Source organism: Nicotiana tabacum, chromosome 12 (genome assembly GCF_000715075.1).
Source record: "Nicotiana tabacum cultivar K326 chromosome 12, ASM71507v2, whole genome shotgun sequence".
Taxonomy (NCBI): Eukaryota; Viridiplantae; Streptophyta; class Magnoliopsida; order Solanales; family Solanaceae; genus Nicotiana; species Nicotiana tabacum.
The window spans coordinates 50,535,980-50,552,639 of record NC_134091.1 but is presented as its reverse complement, the minus strand read 5'-3'; the positions used below and the strand labels follow the sequence as shown (position 1 = coordinate 50,552,639).

Here is a 16,660-nt window from a genome sequence, read left to right as displayed (position 1 = left end):
CAATTGCGATAAAAATCTCGCAATTGCCATACCTGCTTGGTTCGCATTTGCGATGCCTGATCTCGCAATTGCGAGATCAGAGGCCTGCAACAGGTTCAGTTATACCAGCAAATTTTTTAAGTTCAAAACATCTGTGGGCTATCCGAAACTCACCCGAGCCCCTCGGGACCTTATCCAATTATCCCAACAAGTCCCGTAACATAATACGGACTTACTCGGGATCTCAAATCACATCAAATAACATCGAAATTGTGATTCACACCTCGATTCGGACTTTGAGTTTTAAACTTTTCCATTTGCAAAACTCATGCCAGAACATATTAAATGAACCCGGAATGACTTCAAATTTGGCACACAAGTCATAAATGACATAACAGAGCTGTTCAAATTTCCAGAATCAGATTCTGGCTCCGATATCAAAAAGTCAACCCCGTGGTCAAACTTAAAAATCTTTAGCCTTTAAATTACTAGTTTCCGTTAAATGGTCATAACTTGAGCTAGGGACCTCCAAATTAAATTTCGGACATACGCCCAAGTCCCAAATCACGATACAGAGCTACCGGAACTGTCAAAACACTGATCCGGGTCCGTTTTCTCAAAAGGTTGACCAAAGTCAACTCAATTGAGTTTTAAGGCTCTATTTCACATTTTAATCCATTTTTCACATGAAAACTTTTCGGAAAATTATACAGACTGCGCATGCAAGTCGAGGAATGATAAATAATGTTTTTCAAGGTCTTAGAACACAGAATTACTTATTAAATTTAAAGATGACATTTTGGGTCATCACAGGTAAGCGATCTAAGTGAGAGCTCGAGACGAGTTCCGAAGACAGTACAAACAAGCCTCGAGTTCCAAGACCGATCGAGGAATAGGCTCGGTATCATTATCAAGCCCATGACCAAATCGAACTGCAGGGCAACGAGAAGGTTGTCGGAGATGCACACACCAATTGGCACTCACCCCGAATATCGAACTTAAACTCAAGGCCAAGGGCTCGACCCAATACCGAGCTCGAGCCGGTATTGAGCTCGCAGACAGGAGTCATTGCAACCACACTAGGGGAGAGAATATTGGCAGGAATCGAGAAAGAGATAATTCATCATGGGTTCTCCACTATATATTTTTTATTATGAATAAAGTAAGATCCATCTACTATAAAGGAGGGAATCCTTGTAAGCACAAGCAGGTTCACATATTGTAAGAAAAGACTACTTCTATTTATTAAAGAATAAATATCTTAAGCTTGTTTTACTCAGAATACTCACTCTTCTAGTTCAATAATTTATATCCCATTTCTATAGCCAAGAATCTAAATATTTCCACTTCTACATACGATTTATGTCAAGCTATATCACATATCCTTATAACTACTTATAAATGCAACTATATCTGATTTTCCGGGTAAACAGTTTGGCGCCCACCGTGGGGCTAGGGGTAACAGTGATTGTTTGATACAAATCTACAATACATACTAGTTTACAACTTCAAATCGGCAATGGCAAACCCTCGATTGATGGCTTTACCTATCGACCACGAAGCCGACCTTCAAGACGAAACCAATAACTTGATACCCAGGGCCGGAAGGCCATTTAACGATGTCACTGAAGCTCGAGTCGAAGTACCGCTGGATGTCAATTCACAAGTGGCTCGTGAGGCGAACCAACGCTCCGAACCGGAAAAGAGCATTCAGGGCAAAACTCGATCCGTAGCTCGAGACACCCATAACGTAGAGGAGATCGGAGTCAGCTTACGGATGATATTCGAGATGTTACAAGCCCAGCAAATAGTGATAGCTCAGTTGCAGAACCAAACTCAGGTACAAAGCTGGCCGGAGCCCAATCCGCTTCGAGAAATCACCCACAGAACGGAGCCAGCCATAGTGAAGTCAAATAAGCAAGAATCGGGGACTACTCACGAAATTGCTAAATTACTCGAGGAACTCGCAAAGCGAGTCGAAGCCAACGATAAAAAAGTAGAAACATATAACTCTAGGGTCGATAAGATCCCGGGAGCTCCACCAATGATAAAAGGGTTGGATTCCAAAAAATTCGTGCAAAAACCTTTTCCCTCGAGCGCGACCCCAAAACCAATCCCCAAGAAATTTCGTATGCCCGAAATTCCCAAATATAACGGAACGACCGACCCCAACGAGCATATCACTTCTTACACGTGTGCCATCAAGGGAAATGATTTGGAAGATGATGAGATCGAATCCGTATTATTAAAAAAATTTGGTGAAACCCTGTCAAAGGAGGCAATGGTATGGTATCATAATTTACCATCTAACTCTATTGATTCTTTTGCTACACTTGCAGATTGTTTCATAAAAGCACATGCCGGAGCAATGAAGGTCGAGACCAGAAAGTCGGACTTGTTCAAAGTAACACAAAAGGATAACGAGATGCTAAGGGAGTTCGTATCTCGTTTTCAAATGGAACGAATGGATCTGCCACCAGTCACAGATGATTAAGCTATTCAAGCTTTCACTCAAGGTCTGAACGAGCGAAGCTCGATGGCTTCACGGCGGCTGAAGCATAATCTGATCGAATACCCAGATATTACTTGGACCGATGTGCACAATCGATATCAATCCAAAATAAGAGTCGAAGATGACCAGTTGATTTCTAGATCTAAAAGAACTACCAAACAAAAGTCGACCAGAGATCGATACCGGCCATATAGCAAAAATCCCCCAAGCAATTGGAACGTGTAACGCCTAAAATGATACTACTGCTGAGTATCCGAGGCCTCTTTACAATCAACCTCGAATACTCAGGGTGCTCTATCATGGAAAGTATCTGTGACGATTATCAAGTTCGGTGCAAAGGAAGTTACTTCATTATTTCATGAACAGTGTCTCGGCAGGAAACGTTGTAAGAGCCAAATGGTCGAAACGAACCATGCTCATGTAGTTGGCCTGAGCCCTGACGCAAAACATGAACGCATGTATAATGACTTGCAAAGAAAGCTCTACCGATATCTTATATCCAAGATTCATTATGAAAACAGGATCGAGTTCGAGCAAGCACTCACTCGATCACTAAGCCTACGGGCTACTTTTATTTCGAGTTCGAGAAAGCACTCACTCGACCATTACGCCTACGGGCTACATTACTTCGAGTTCGAATCATTCACTTGACTACTAAGCCTATGGGCTACTTTTATTTTGAGTTCGAGCAAGCACTCACTCGACCATTACGCCTACGGGCTACATTACTTTGAGTTCGAATCATTCACTCGACTACTAAGCCTACGGGCTACTTTTATTTCGAGTTCGAGCAAGCACTCACTCGACCATTACGCCTACGGGCTACTTTATTTCGAGTTCGAATCATTCACTCGACTACTAAGCCTACGAGCTACTTTTAATTTGAGTTCGAGCAAGCACTCACTCGACCATTACGCCTACGGGTTACATTACTTCGAGTTCATATTATTCACTTGACTACTAAGCCTAAGGGCTACTTTTATTTCGAGTTCGAGCAAGCACTCACTCGACCATTACGCCTACGGGCTACATTACTTCGAGTTCGAATCATTCACTCGACTACTAAGCCTACGAGCTACTTTTATTTCGAGTTCGAGCAAGTACTCACTCGACCATTACGCCTACGGGCTACATTACTTCGAGTTCGAATCATTCACTCAACTACTAAGCCTACGGGCTACTTTTATTTCGAGTTCGAGCAAGCACTCACTCGACCATTACGCCTACGGGAGTTCGAATCACTCACTCAATTATTAAAGCCTAAGGGCTATCTTACTTCGAGTTCGAGCAATCACTCACTCGATCATAAAAGTCTACGGGCTAATATATTTTGAGTTCGAGTTCGAAACAATCACTCACTCAATTATCAAAGCCTAAGGGCTATCTTATTTCGAGCTCGAGCAAACACTCACTCGGCCATAAAGGCTACGAAGGCCGAATTTGATGAAATCACCTAAATCCTCATAAAAACATCCGCAAGGCATGAATGAAATCTTCACGAAGCAAGTCACTAAAAGAAAAAGATATTTGTATAGATATACAAAGATGGTTTACATAAATAAATGCAACATAGAAGAAGCTAAGGGCTAAGCTTCTAGGTTCTCATCGAGAGCGGTCTCTTCTCCACCGGGCTCCCCCATCTTCGGACCCGCTCTTGCTACTATCATCATTATCGCCATCAGGAGCCAAGGCTTCAGCATCAACTTCGAGTTCTTTAGCCCTTTTTATCTCTTCGGCAAAGTCAAAACCTCAAGCATGTATCTCCTCGATGGTCTCCCTCCGAGACCAACACTTAGCAAGTTCGGCAACCAAATGCGCTCGAGTATCGGCAGTATCCGCTGCCTCTCTTGCCTCCATTTGAGCAGCCTCAGCATCGGCCCGATACACGGCAATGGACTTGTCTGCCATGACTTTCGACGACTCAACCTCCACCTTGGCCTCAGCAAGCCTTGTTTCAAGCTCCTCGATCCTCTTGGCCTGAGCCGAACCTTTTTGCTTGACGCTTCGAAGTTGAACATCTGCCGATAATAATTTGGCCAAGATGGTTTCTTTTTCTGCAGCCAGGCGGTCGATAGTCTCCTTCCACCGGTCACATTCGGCCTTGATTTGATCGACTTCTTCCCGAAGCAACCCAATCTTTTCAACCTTTTGCTGCAGCTGAGATAACGAAGGGTTAGCTTCCACAGTTAGGTCAAACCCATACTCTAACAGAACGAGGCTCACCTTCTTATCTAGTTTGGCCTCTTCTTCACGAGTCTTAGTCAAATCTGCTTGGAGGTCCTTTATAATCTCGTCCTTTTGGCTGCAAAGAAGCTGCAGAGCAAATCAGTGATCACTGGGTCGACGGGACCCAACGTGAAGGGGTAAGTACAAACACTTAAAAACCCCTCCACATGAGTGATAACGCTCTCTTCGGGGGAGGGAATTTGCAACACAACCTCTGGACCCCAATTGCAGTCTTTCCTCACAGCCTCGAGATGTCCCTCTATTATCGAGCACATGTACATCGACACATGCTCACATCGACCCGGAACTGACGAAGGATTTTCAACCTTAAAATCGATCTTCAGAGTACACGGGCCAGGAACATACTCATGGGGAAGCAGCTCCGCCGGTGCCTTGTCGCCGGACGACCATGAAGAGGAAGCTTTCTCCTTCTGAGGTACGGTTTTTGAAGTTTTTGCCATTGATGTAAGAGAAAGAAAAGCAAAGGAAGATGAAAGATTGATGGTGCCAAATGCTGACGAAGGTGTCTCTACAAGCGGCGAAATAGAGGCGAAAAGAGTAAGAAAATTTGGGAGATTGAAGATGTAAAAGTGGTAAATAATAAATGGAAGGGTTATTTATAAGTTTATACCGTGGCGGTTCAGTATCAGCGGTGGCCGACCACCGTCTGACGTGTATTAAATACCTTGAAAGACTAAATCGATGGGACAGCTATCACATACGTCACGATCGAGCCTAGTGAAAACGTCAGCTTATAATCCGATCGAGCCGTCAAAAATCATATCGCTTCTCACCACATTCTTCCTGAGAAACGAGGGGACTATCTGTATAAGGTCGAAATAGATTTTGGCCACCATACGTTTGATCGAGTTCTAACGGTAAGCGATCGAAGTGAGAGATCGAGACGAGTTCCGAAGATAGTACAAACAAGCCTCGAACTCCAAGACCGATCGAGGAATCGGCTCAGTATCATTATCAAGCCCATGACCAAATCGAACCGCAGGGCAACGAGAAGTTTGTCGGAGATGCACAGACCGATTGGTACTCACCCCGAATGTCGAACTCGAACTCAGGGCTAAGGGCTCGACCCAATACCGAGCTCGAGCCGATATCGAGCTCGCAGACAGGAGCCGTTGCAACCGCACTAGGGGAGAGAATCTTGGCAGGAATCGAGGAAGAGACAATTCATCATGGGTTCTCCACTATATATTTTTTATTATAAAGAAAGTAACATCCTCCTACTATAAAGGGGGGAATCCTTGTAAGCACAAGCAGGTTCACACATTGTAAGAAAAGACTACTTCTATTTATTGAAAAATAAATCTCTTAAGCTTGTTTTACTCAGCATACTCACTCTTCTAGTTCAATAATTTATATCATATTTCTATAGTCAAGAATCTAAATATTTTCACTTCTACGTATGATTTATGTCAAGTTATATCACATATCCTTAGAACTACTTATAAATTCAACTATATCCGATTTTTCGGGTAAACAAGCTTATCACTGTATGCATGGCCAGCAGGATTATATACATAGGGTAGGAAGAACTGCACGAGCAGGACGTTCTGGGGTTGCTATATCATTAGTGAATCAGTATGAGGTGGAGTGGTATATACAGATAGAAAAGCTTATTGGTATGAAAATACAGAAATACTATATTTTCGAGATTCTAACATATTCTTATTCTAGCACTTCTAGTCTGTCTGGTACATGTTGTTTTCCAAACTAATAATTGATAATCTTCAGGGAAGAAACTACCTGAGTATCCTGCGGAGGAAGAGGAGGTTTTGCTACTCTTGGAGCATGTAACAGAAGCCAAGAGGATCTCACAGATGGTAATTTTCGTCTCCTTGTTTGTTTCCCCTTTGCGGGAGGAGGAGAGTGTACTTCAGTAGGCGGCAATCACTAGGTGGTCAACTTCTGCCTGCACGGGTTAAAGACTGTTTAAATTTAGCCAATTAAATCAAGTGAAATGAGCCCTAATTTTTATTATTAGTTTCCCTTTTTAGCACTTAATATTATAGTTGAATTCTCCTCTTTCACCATTTTCATTAGGCTCAGGTGTTACTGTCAGAGAGGTAACAAGGTAGAGATAGTGTGAGCATATTTTGTCTTTTTGAGTGTGTTCTGGATGTAGAGCTGTTATTCGGAACATGTGACTGTTATGTACATTTCTCAGTTGGAGATGATGTGGAATGTTGTGAGAAGTGACATGTATGCGACTTACTCCATGAAATGTTGAAGTTGCTCATGTTTCCTGATGCTGATACATTATTATATAGGTTGTTAGTAGTTTATGGAGGATTTTCGCTGATGCATGTTTTCTTGGTAATACATTGCTCAAAGGAGTTATTAGATAATTAACATCCAATCTATGTTGATACAGAAAATCAAAGAAAGTGGTGGCAAAAGGAAACACAGAGGCGGAGATGATGGTGACGAGGAGATTGACAGATACTTGGGAGTTAAGAAGGGAAAACTATCAGGGAAGCTATCAAAGAAGCCAAAGAGAAAATGAGGAATATGTGATTAAGCTATATTACTCCAATTTTGACTTAAATGAGGAATATATGATTAAACAATATTAGTCCAATTATGACTTAAATGAGGAATATATAATTAAGCTATGTTAGTTCAATTTGAACTTCATTAGTTCTTTCATTATTCCTTGTTGGGCTGTAATTTGACATTTCTGCAAATCTGCTGAGATGATTTTGATCTTAGCGGACTCTTATTATTTTCATTTTCTAGCGAAGATACTTGCAGCTAAACCTAATGTATGTGCACTTCAAAATGGGGAAAATAGTGAATGATCTTTTAGCAATGTGGCGAGTCCAATTTCCTCTGGACTTCTAAATCGGATTTCAGTGAGATTTACTGCATGTTTGATCTGGATTATTTTATTATGAACCAATTTGTTCTCTAATAAAATCAGTTCTCTTAACTGCAATCAGTCGTTTGTGTGGTACAGTATTATGAATTTTAGAACTAATAATTTGTTCACTTTATGGATCGATTCAGACAATATTACTGATGATCGTTCAGTTACAGGGTTTTAGTAACAGGCCTATCTATGAAATGCGCAAACCACATGACTATTTATGAATCTTTTTGTAGATAATTATTGAAGTCGAATTTCTTGTCCGAGTATCACAGAAGGAAAGTGTAATGACCCGACTTGTCGTTTTAAGAATTTACGCCCCGTTCAGTGATTTAAGGTCTTGAGTAGCCTCGCAATATGTATTATGACCCGCGGGTGTGGTCGAGTTTGATTTACGGATGATTCGGAGTGATTTGGGATACTTAGTCCCTAAGACAAAAGCTTAAGTCTTAGGATTTTGACTGTAGTCGGAACTGTGTGAAGACGACTCCGGAATGGAGTTCTGTCAGTTCCGTTAGCTCTGTTGGGTGATTTTGGACTTAGGAGCGTGTCCGGACTGTGAATTTGAGGTATATAGCCAATTTAGGCTTGAAATGGTGAAAGTCGAATTTTTGGAGAATTGGACCGGAAGTGGACTTTTTGATATCGGGGTCGGGATCCGATTGCGAAAGTTGGAGTAGGTCCATAATGTCAATTATGACTTGTGTGCAAAAGTTGAAGTCATTCCGGATTGATTTGATGTGTTTCGGCACAAGTTATAGAATTTGAAAGTTCACAATTCATAGATTTTGATTTGGGGTGCGATTCGTCATTTTGATGTTGTTTGAGTTGATTTGAGAATTCGACTAAGTTCGTATGATGTTTTAGTACTTGTTGGTGTATTTGGTTGAGGTCCCGGGGGCCTCGGGTGTGTTTCGGGATAGTTTCGGATCATTTCGGGCTGTTTCGGAACTGCTGTATCTGGTATCTGACTTCCTTCTTCGCGAACGCGAAGAGGAGCTTTGAGGCTGGTGGGATTTGGTATTCGCGAACGCGAAGGAGGGCTCGCGAATGCGAAGGTATGCCTGAAGAAACTACGCGAACGCGAGGGGCCAGTCGTGAATGCATAGAAGGAAGGAAAGGACTGGGCCTGGAGTCATCATCCTTCGCGAACGCGAAGCTTCAATCGCGAACGCGAAGCAGTAGGACTTGAGTGCATCGCGAACGCGAGACCTTGAACGCGAACGCGATGACATACATGGCAGGCCTTCGCGAACATGACGCTGGTAACGCGAACGCGAAGAATAATTTGAGGCAGCGAGTTTCTTGCCTTCGCGAACGAGAGACAGAGATCGCGAACGCGAAGAAAGCCTATATGGGCAGAATTAAAAGTCCCAAAAATTGGGGTTTGAGTTCATAACTCAAAATCTAATTGGGAGCTCGGTAGAAGGCGATATTTGGAGAGATTCTTGCGTGGGTGTTTGGGATAAGTGATTCTTATCCACTTTTGATTAATTTCCATGATTATGTCTTTAAATCTATCATTTAATTCGAATTTATTGGAGGAAAATCAAGATTTTTGTAAAATCTTCCAAAAGCGAAAATTTAAGATTTGGAAGTCGAGTTGTTATTGGAATTCGATAAAATTAGTATGGTTGAACTCGTATCGGAATGGGTGTTCGGATTTCATGAAAATTATGTGGGGTTCCGAGGGGCGGGCACCGCATTGACTTTTTTGGAATAAAATTTTAAGTTGACGTATTATTATCCAAAATTATTTCCGATAAATTTTAATGAAGTTATACAATTAATTTGGATAGATTTGAGCTGTCCGGAGGTTAATTTAAGCAAGAAGACTATTTTGGAATATCGGCCTAACTTTAAAAAGGTAAGTGTCTTGCTTAACCTCGAGTGGGGGAATTACCCCTTAGGCATTGAGTCTTATGTGCCATTTGTGAAATGTGAAAAACCGTGTACGTGAGGTGACGAGTATGTACTCAGGCTTATACGTGTAAAATTCATTGAATTAAAGTCTTAGGCATTATTGTGTAGTAAATTGAAAAATTGTGAAAAATTATTAAATCATCTGTTTGCCATGCCTAAATTCTTATTATTGAATTTATTTTTATATGATAATTTGATGTGATTGTTACTTGAAATATTTATGAAATTTCGTGAGTATTGTTGGTTTAATATTTCTTGGAAATTAATTCCAATATGAATTTTCTTATACAAATAATTAATTTAAGTGAGCTTAAGAATAAGTGTTAATATAATTATCTAAATTTACATTAATAAAGGTTTTGCTTTATGCTGAGTAATTTATATCTCTATTGATTGTTTTTGGGTGTTATATACATTGTGTGGAGCCTTGGGCTATTTGTTGTGAAATTAATTGATTTTGTTATATCTTTAGAATCTGGTTGTGGCCATTGGGCAAATTATGATATGAATTGATTTTATTATATTGTCGTGTTAATTTTACGTGTAAATTGTTATATTGTGTGAGTTATTATTTTGGGGAGATAAGGGTGGCATTTCACCGTTGACATTATGTGGGTATAAGGGTGGCATTTCACTGTTGTTGTGTTTGTTGGAATATTGTCCGGGCGGAGCGATAAGGGTGGCTATAGGAGCGATAAGGGTGGCAATAGGAGCGATAAGGGTGGCTATTGATATTGTCTGGGCGGAGCGATAAGAGTGGCTTTAGGAGTGATAAGGGTGGCAATAGGAGCGATAAGGGTGGCTATTGTCGGGGACGACATGTGGTGATGTGGGGTTATGGTGTTGATGATTTTCATGAGATGTTGTGATTTTCTTGTGTTTATTTTCATACCTTGTGCAATTTGTCTTGTTGTTGGTAAATTGATAACAATCTGATTTATGTTGAAATTGAGAGCATGTGGCTATTTTCAGGCGAATTATAAACTGAAATGTGGGCACGAGGTGCCGTGAGTAAATATTGAGGATATCTGGCACGTGAATTGTTCGTGCAGTTGAGATATGAAATGTGGGCACGAGGTGCTGTGATGAAATGATAATGATATTTGGCACGTGAGTTGTCCGTGGAGTTGTGATATGAAATGAGAGCACGAAGTGCCGGAAAAATATGATGATTTAATTATGGGCACGAGGTGCCGTGGAAATATAAAAAATGGGCTGAGACCCGTTCTAGCTTGCACAGTCGCTCGGTCTTCTTTATATGAGTGCATCAGAGAGAGGCAATATGATGATCCTCATTTACTTGTCCTTAAGGACACGATGCGGTACGGTGATGCCAAACAGGTTGCTGTGGGGGAAGATGGAGTTCTGCGAATGCAGGGTCGTATTTGTGTGCCTAATGTGGATGGGCTTCGTGAATTAATTCTTGAAGAGGCACACAGTTCTAGGTATTCTATTCATCCAGGTACCGCCAAAATGTATCAAGATTTGCGGCAACATTATTGGTGGAGGAGAATGAAAAAGGATATAGTTGCATATGTAGCTCGATGTCTGAATTGTCAGCAAGTTAAGTACGAGCATCAGAGACCTGGTAGGTTGGTTCAGAAGTTAGAAATTCCTGAATGGAAATGGGAGCGTATCACTATGGGTTTTGTTGTTGGACTCCCATGGACTTAAAGAAAATTTGATGCAGTTTGGGGTCGTTGTGGACAGGTTGACCAAGTCAACACATTTCATTCTAGTGACAACTACCTATTCTTCAGAAAGGTTAGCTAAAATTTACATTCGTTAGATTGTCCGCCTTCACGGGGTACCCGTGTCTATTATTTTAGATCGAGGAATGCAGTTTACCTCGCACTTTTGGAGGGCAGTACAACGTGAGTTGGGTACGCGGGTTGAGTTGAGCACAACATTCCATCCTCAGACGGACGGGCAGTTCGAGCGTACTATTTAGATCTTGGAGTATATGCTCCGCGCCTGTGTTATTGACTTTGGAGGTTCTTGGGATCAGTTCTTGCCGTTAGCGGAGTTTGCCTACAATAACAGCTACTAGTCGAGCATTCAGATGGCTCCATATGAGGCATCATACAGAAGGCGATGTCGTTCGCCAGTTGGCTGGTTTAAACCAGGAGAGGCTCAGTTATTGGGTACCGATTTGGTACAAGATGCCTTGGATAAGGTCAAGATTGTTCAGGATCGACTTCGCACAGCTCAGTCTAGGTAAAGAGTTATGCCGACCGTAAAGTTCGTGATATTGCATTCATGGTTGGAGAAAGAATATTGCTTCGGGTATCGCCCACGAAGGGTGTTATGAGAGTTGGAAAGAAGGGAAGGTTGAGCCCTAGATATATCGGGCCATTTGAGATCCTCGAGAGAATGAGGGAGGTAGCCTATAGACTTGCGTTGCCTCCAGGGTTATCCTCAGTTCATCCGGTATTCCATGTGTCTATGCTCCAGAAATATCATGGTGACCCATCCCACGTGTTAGATTTCAGCACTGTCCAGTTGGACAAGGATTTAACTTACGAGGAGGAGCCGGTGGCAATTCTAGCCCGGCAAGTTCGCCTGTTGAGATCAAAGAGTTATCCTTCAGTTCGAGTGCAATGGAGAGGTCAGCCTATTGAGGTAGCTACTTGGGAGTCCGAGTCCGATATGCGAAGTAGATATCCCCACTTTTTCACCAGCCCAGGTACTTTTCTATGTCCGTTCAAGGACGAACGATTATTTTAGAGGTGGAGAATGTAATGACCCAAAAGGTCATCTTATGTTTTAGAACTTGAATCTACGCTCTTAAGCCTTAAAAATCATATTTTTACCCTCCTGGATTTGCGTTCGCAGTCCGGGCAGGTTTCCGGAAAGCTTTTATGTTGAAAACTAATGAAAATAAGAATTTTTTCCTTAAAAGTTGATTTTAGTTGACTTCGGTCAACATTTTTGGTAAATGGGCCCGGATTCGTATTTTGACAGCCCCGGTGGGTCCGTGTCGAATTATGGGACCTGGGCGTATGCCCGGAATCAAATTCGGAGGTTCCTAGCTCAAGTTATAAATTTTTGATGAAAATTAAAAGTTTGGAAATTATTTGTTTTTAAGAATTGATTGATATTTGGCATTGTTAGTATCAGGTCCGTATTTTGGTTCTGGAGCCCGGTACAGGTTCATTATTATATTTAAGACCTGTCTGTGAAATTTGGTGAGAAACAGAATTGATTTGACGTGATTCGGACGTCCAGTTGAGAAAATAGAAATTTTAAAGTGTTCTTAAGAATTTTATTTGATTTGATGCTAAATTCGTAGTTCTAGGTGTTATTTTGGTGATTTGATCGCGCGAGCAAGTTCGTATGATGTTTTTAGATTGTGTGCATGTGTTGGTTTGGAGCCTCGAGGGTTCAGGTGAGTTTTGGATAGGCCACGAGATGTTTTGAACTTAGAAAAGCTGGTATTTTTGCAGCACCAGGTGTTCTGGCATGTCCTTCTTTGCGTTCGCGAAGGTACTCTCGCGAATGCGAAGAGTAAACTGGGCAGCTGAGGATTTCTTTTTCGTGAACGCGAAACGATGGGGGTGTTACCCTTCGCGAACGCGACAAACCCATCGCGAACGCATAGTGTTAGGCACTGGGGAGGGACAAACAACCTTTTCTTCATCGCGAACGCGAACAATGACTCGCGAACGCGAGGACCAGGGAAGGGTAGCCTACGCGAACGCAAGTACTGTCTCGTGAACGTGAAGGCTTGGCAACCCATACACTTAGCGAATGTGATAGTGCTCTCGCGAATGCGATGAACACTGTCGCCCAACACTTAATAGAACTCAAAAACGGGATTTTAGCTAAAAACTCATTTTTCTCAAAAACCAAACGGTGAGGGGCGATTTTTCAAGAGTCATTTCTTCCCCAAATTGTTGGTAAGTGATTCTAAACTATTTTCTTTCAATTACCCATTACATTTCTTGAATTTTTAACCTAAAATCTAGAGTTTTCATGGTAGAATTAGGGGTTAGGGTAAAAATTAGGGATTTCGTGAATTTGGGGATTTAGACCTCGATTTGAGGTCGTATTAAAAAATTAATTACATATTCGGGCTCGGGGGTGAATGAGTAAAAGGATTTTGGTCCGAACCTCGGGTTTTGACCAAGCGGGCCCGGGGTCAATTTTTGACTTTTTGGAGGAAAATTTGGGAAATCTGTAATTATTCATTAAAGTTGATTCCTTTAGCAATGTTTGATATTATTGAGTCATTTTTGAATAGATACGAGTGGTTTGGAGGTGAATTCCAAAGGAAAATCTGTGATTGAGAATTAAGTGGCCTTCGGAGCGAGGTAAGTGTTGTGTCTAACCCTGACTTGAGGGAATTAGGAACCTTAGATTACTTGTTAAATGAAATTCATGTGAGCGGTGTATATGTGAGGTGACGAGTACTTATGCGCCGCCAATTTACCTATTTTTCCATGTTTCTCAGTTTTTTTATATTGTCTCATTCCTATGCCTAATTGCTATGTGTTAAACTAGTGTTGTTCAATTTATCGTTCTTATCATGTTTACGTATTTTCTGGTGATAATTGAGTTTTTATTTCAAAGTTGAGATTGATGTTATGGAACTAAATTTTGAAGTAAGGTTTGTACTTGTTATTCTATCTCCCTGTTGATATTTATGCATTGCATTATGGTAAGGGAGAGTGTTAATGCACAAAGGGTGATGCCGTGCCATATTGTGAGTGTTAATGCACGAAGGGTGATGCCGTGCCATATTGTGAGTGTTAATGCACGAAGGGTGATGTCGTGTCATATTGTGAGTGCTAATGCACGAAGGGTGGTGCTGAGCCATAGTGTGAGCGTTAATGCACGAAGGGTGATGCCATGCCATGATATGAGAGTTAATGCACGAAGGGTGATGCCGTGCTGTTTCTATTTATTTTATGGTGAGATTGAGAGTAAAAGCACAAAGGGTGATGCCGTGCATTTTTCCTTACTGTATTCACTATTCCTGTTAATTCATGGTATATTGACTGCTCCGATGATCATTCTGTTGTAGTTCTTTATTTTGTATTCCCCTCAGTATGTTCCCCTCCCGACATTTCCTGTTTAGTTTTTTATTTCTGCTATTTGTATATACACTGTTAAATTATACAGGTAAATTTGTAGGTGCCTTGCCTTAGCCTCGTCACTACTTTGTTGAAGTTAGGCTCGACACTTACCAGTACATGGGGTCGGTTGTACTGATACTGCACTCTGCACTTCCTGTGCAGATTTTGATACCGGCTCGGGTTGATCGAGATTTTGCTATTGGTCCGCTACTCAAGCTAGATCTGTCGGCGTTCACAGACCTTGAAGTCCCCGTCTATTTTTTCTGTTCTACTGTTTCTTCCATTCAGAAAATTGTATTTCTTTCTAACTATTACTTGTGGCAAATTCTAGAATGCTAGTGAATTGTGACTCCAGATCCAGGTGGTAGTAATTAATACAGTGTTATGATATTTTGCACTTATTATATTTTATCTTAGTTAATTATTGTTATTTACTCAATGGAAATAAGGAATTGGTTTAATAATTCTCTAACGTTAGCTTGCCTGGCAAGTGAAATGTTAGGCGCCATCACGGTACCGTCAGTAGGAAATTTCGGGTTGTGACAAAAGTAATGATGAACAAGTTTTCTGTAAACATGACTCATATGCCATGAACGTTGTTTTCACTAATAAAGAGCTTATTATTGAAAATTTTTAATTCTAAATTGATCCAAATACAAATTACTTTGTCTCAATTTACTTTAAGATCCGACACAGTTAGGTAAGAATGTTTTTAATAAATATAAACTCTTTAATTGTAACGACCCGACTTGTCGTTTTGAGAATTTGCATTCCGTTTGGTGGCTTAAGGTCTCGAGCAGTTTCGTAATATGTATTTTGACTTGTGTGAATTGCCGGCTTTGGTTTTCGGATGATTCAGGATTAAATTGAAAGAACAATCCTTGTTTAGAATCATAAAGAAAAAAGGGTTGATCGGAGTTTGACTTTTGTGCAAATGACTCTAGAATAGAATTTTGATGGTTCCAATAGTTCTGTATGGTGATTTCGAACTTAGGAGTGTGTCTGGATATTTATTTTGAAGTCCGTAGTTGAATTTGGCTTGAAATGGCGAAAGTAAGAAATTAAAGGTTTAGAAGTTTGACCAAAAGTTGACTTTTATTATATCGAGTCCGAATTGTGATTCCAGAAATTTCAGTAGCTTTGTTATGCCATTTATGACTTGTACGTAAAATTTGAGTTCATTCCGGATTGATTTGATATGTTTCGGCGCGAGATTTGGAAGTTGAAAGATTTAAAGTTCATTAAGTTTGAATTGAGGTACGATTCATCGTTTCAATGTTGTTATATGTGATTTGAGGCCTCGAGTAGGTCCGTAATATGCTTTGAGACTTATTGGTATATTTAGACGGGGTCCCGAGGGGCTCGGGTGAGTTTCGGGGTAATTTTGGACCATTTCTAGGCCATTTTTAGCTGCTAGTTTTTGGCTATAGCAGTGTGCAGTGCGATCGTGTGGAATTGGAAGCGATCGCGATGAGTAAAATGGGAAAAATTGGCCGGTGAATCGTGATCGCGGAAGGCCATTCGCGATCGCGTAGAGAAAAATTATATTGCATAGGGCCGATTTTGGAAGCTTATATCTCGCAATCTATAAGGAATTTGGAGATGATCCAAAAATAAAAGTTGCAGCACTTGGTGTCTAGATTTCAGAAAGTTAAATCATTTGTCATTTGAAATTTTGTACAAAAGGTTATGACCATTATACTAGAGACTGTACGGAAGAGTTGGACAAGGCTATTGGAATTTGTTCATCGCAATCGCGGGGTAATGGCCGCGATCGCATAGAGTGAAAGTGAGCTGGAAAATTGTGTGCTTCGCGATCGTGAAGAATTTGCTGCGATCGCAAAGAGTAAATGCCTGGACAAAAGCTATATTTCGAGGTTTTGGCCATTTTAACACATTTGAAGCTATGGAGCTCGGATTGAAGCGATTTTTACCATATGGATTGGGGTAAGTGATTCTAACTCGATTTTGGTTAAATTACACAAATCTATTATTATTTTTATCATTAAATTAGTGTTTTGGGTTGAAAATGGTAGAAAATTTCATAGACTTTAATTG

General features: G+C 40.9%; 1 pseudogene; it reads left to right on the top strand.

Annotated features, from left to right (window-relative positions):
- Positions 1 to 7,245, top strand: part of LOC107805866 (DEAD-box ATP-dependent RNA helicase 10-like) — a 35,151-nt pseudogene extending 27,906 nt beyond the window's left edge.
- The last annotated feature ends 9,415 nt before the right edge of the window (positions 7,246 to 16,660 follow it).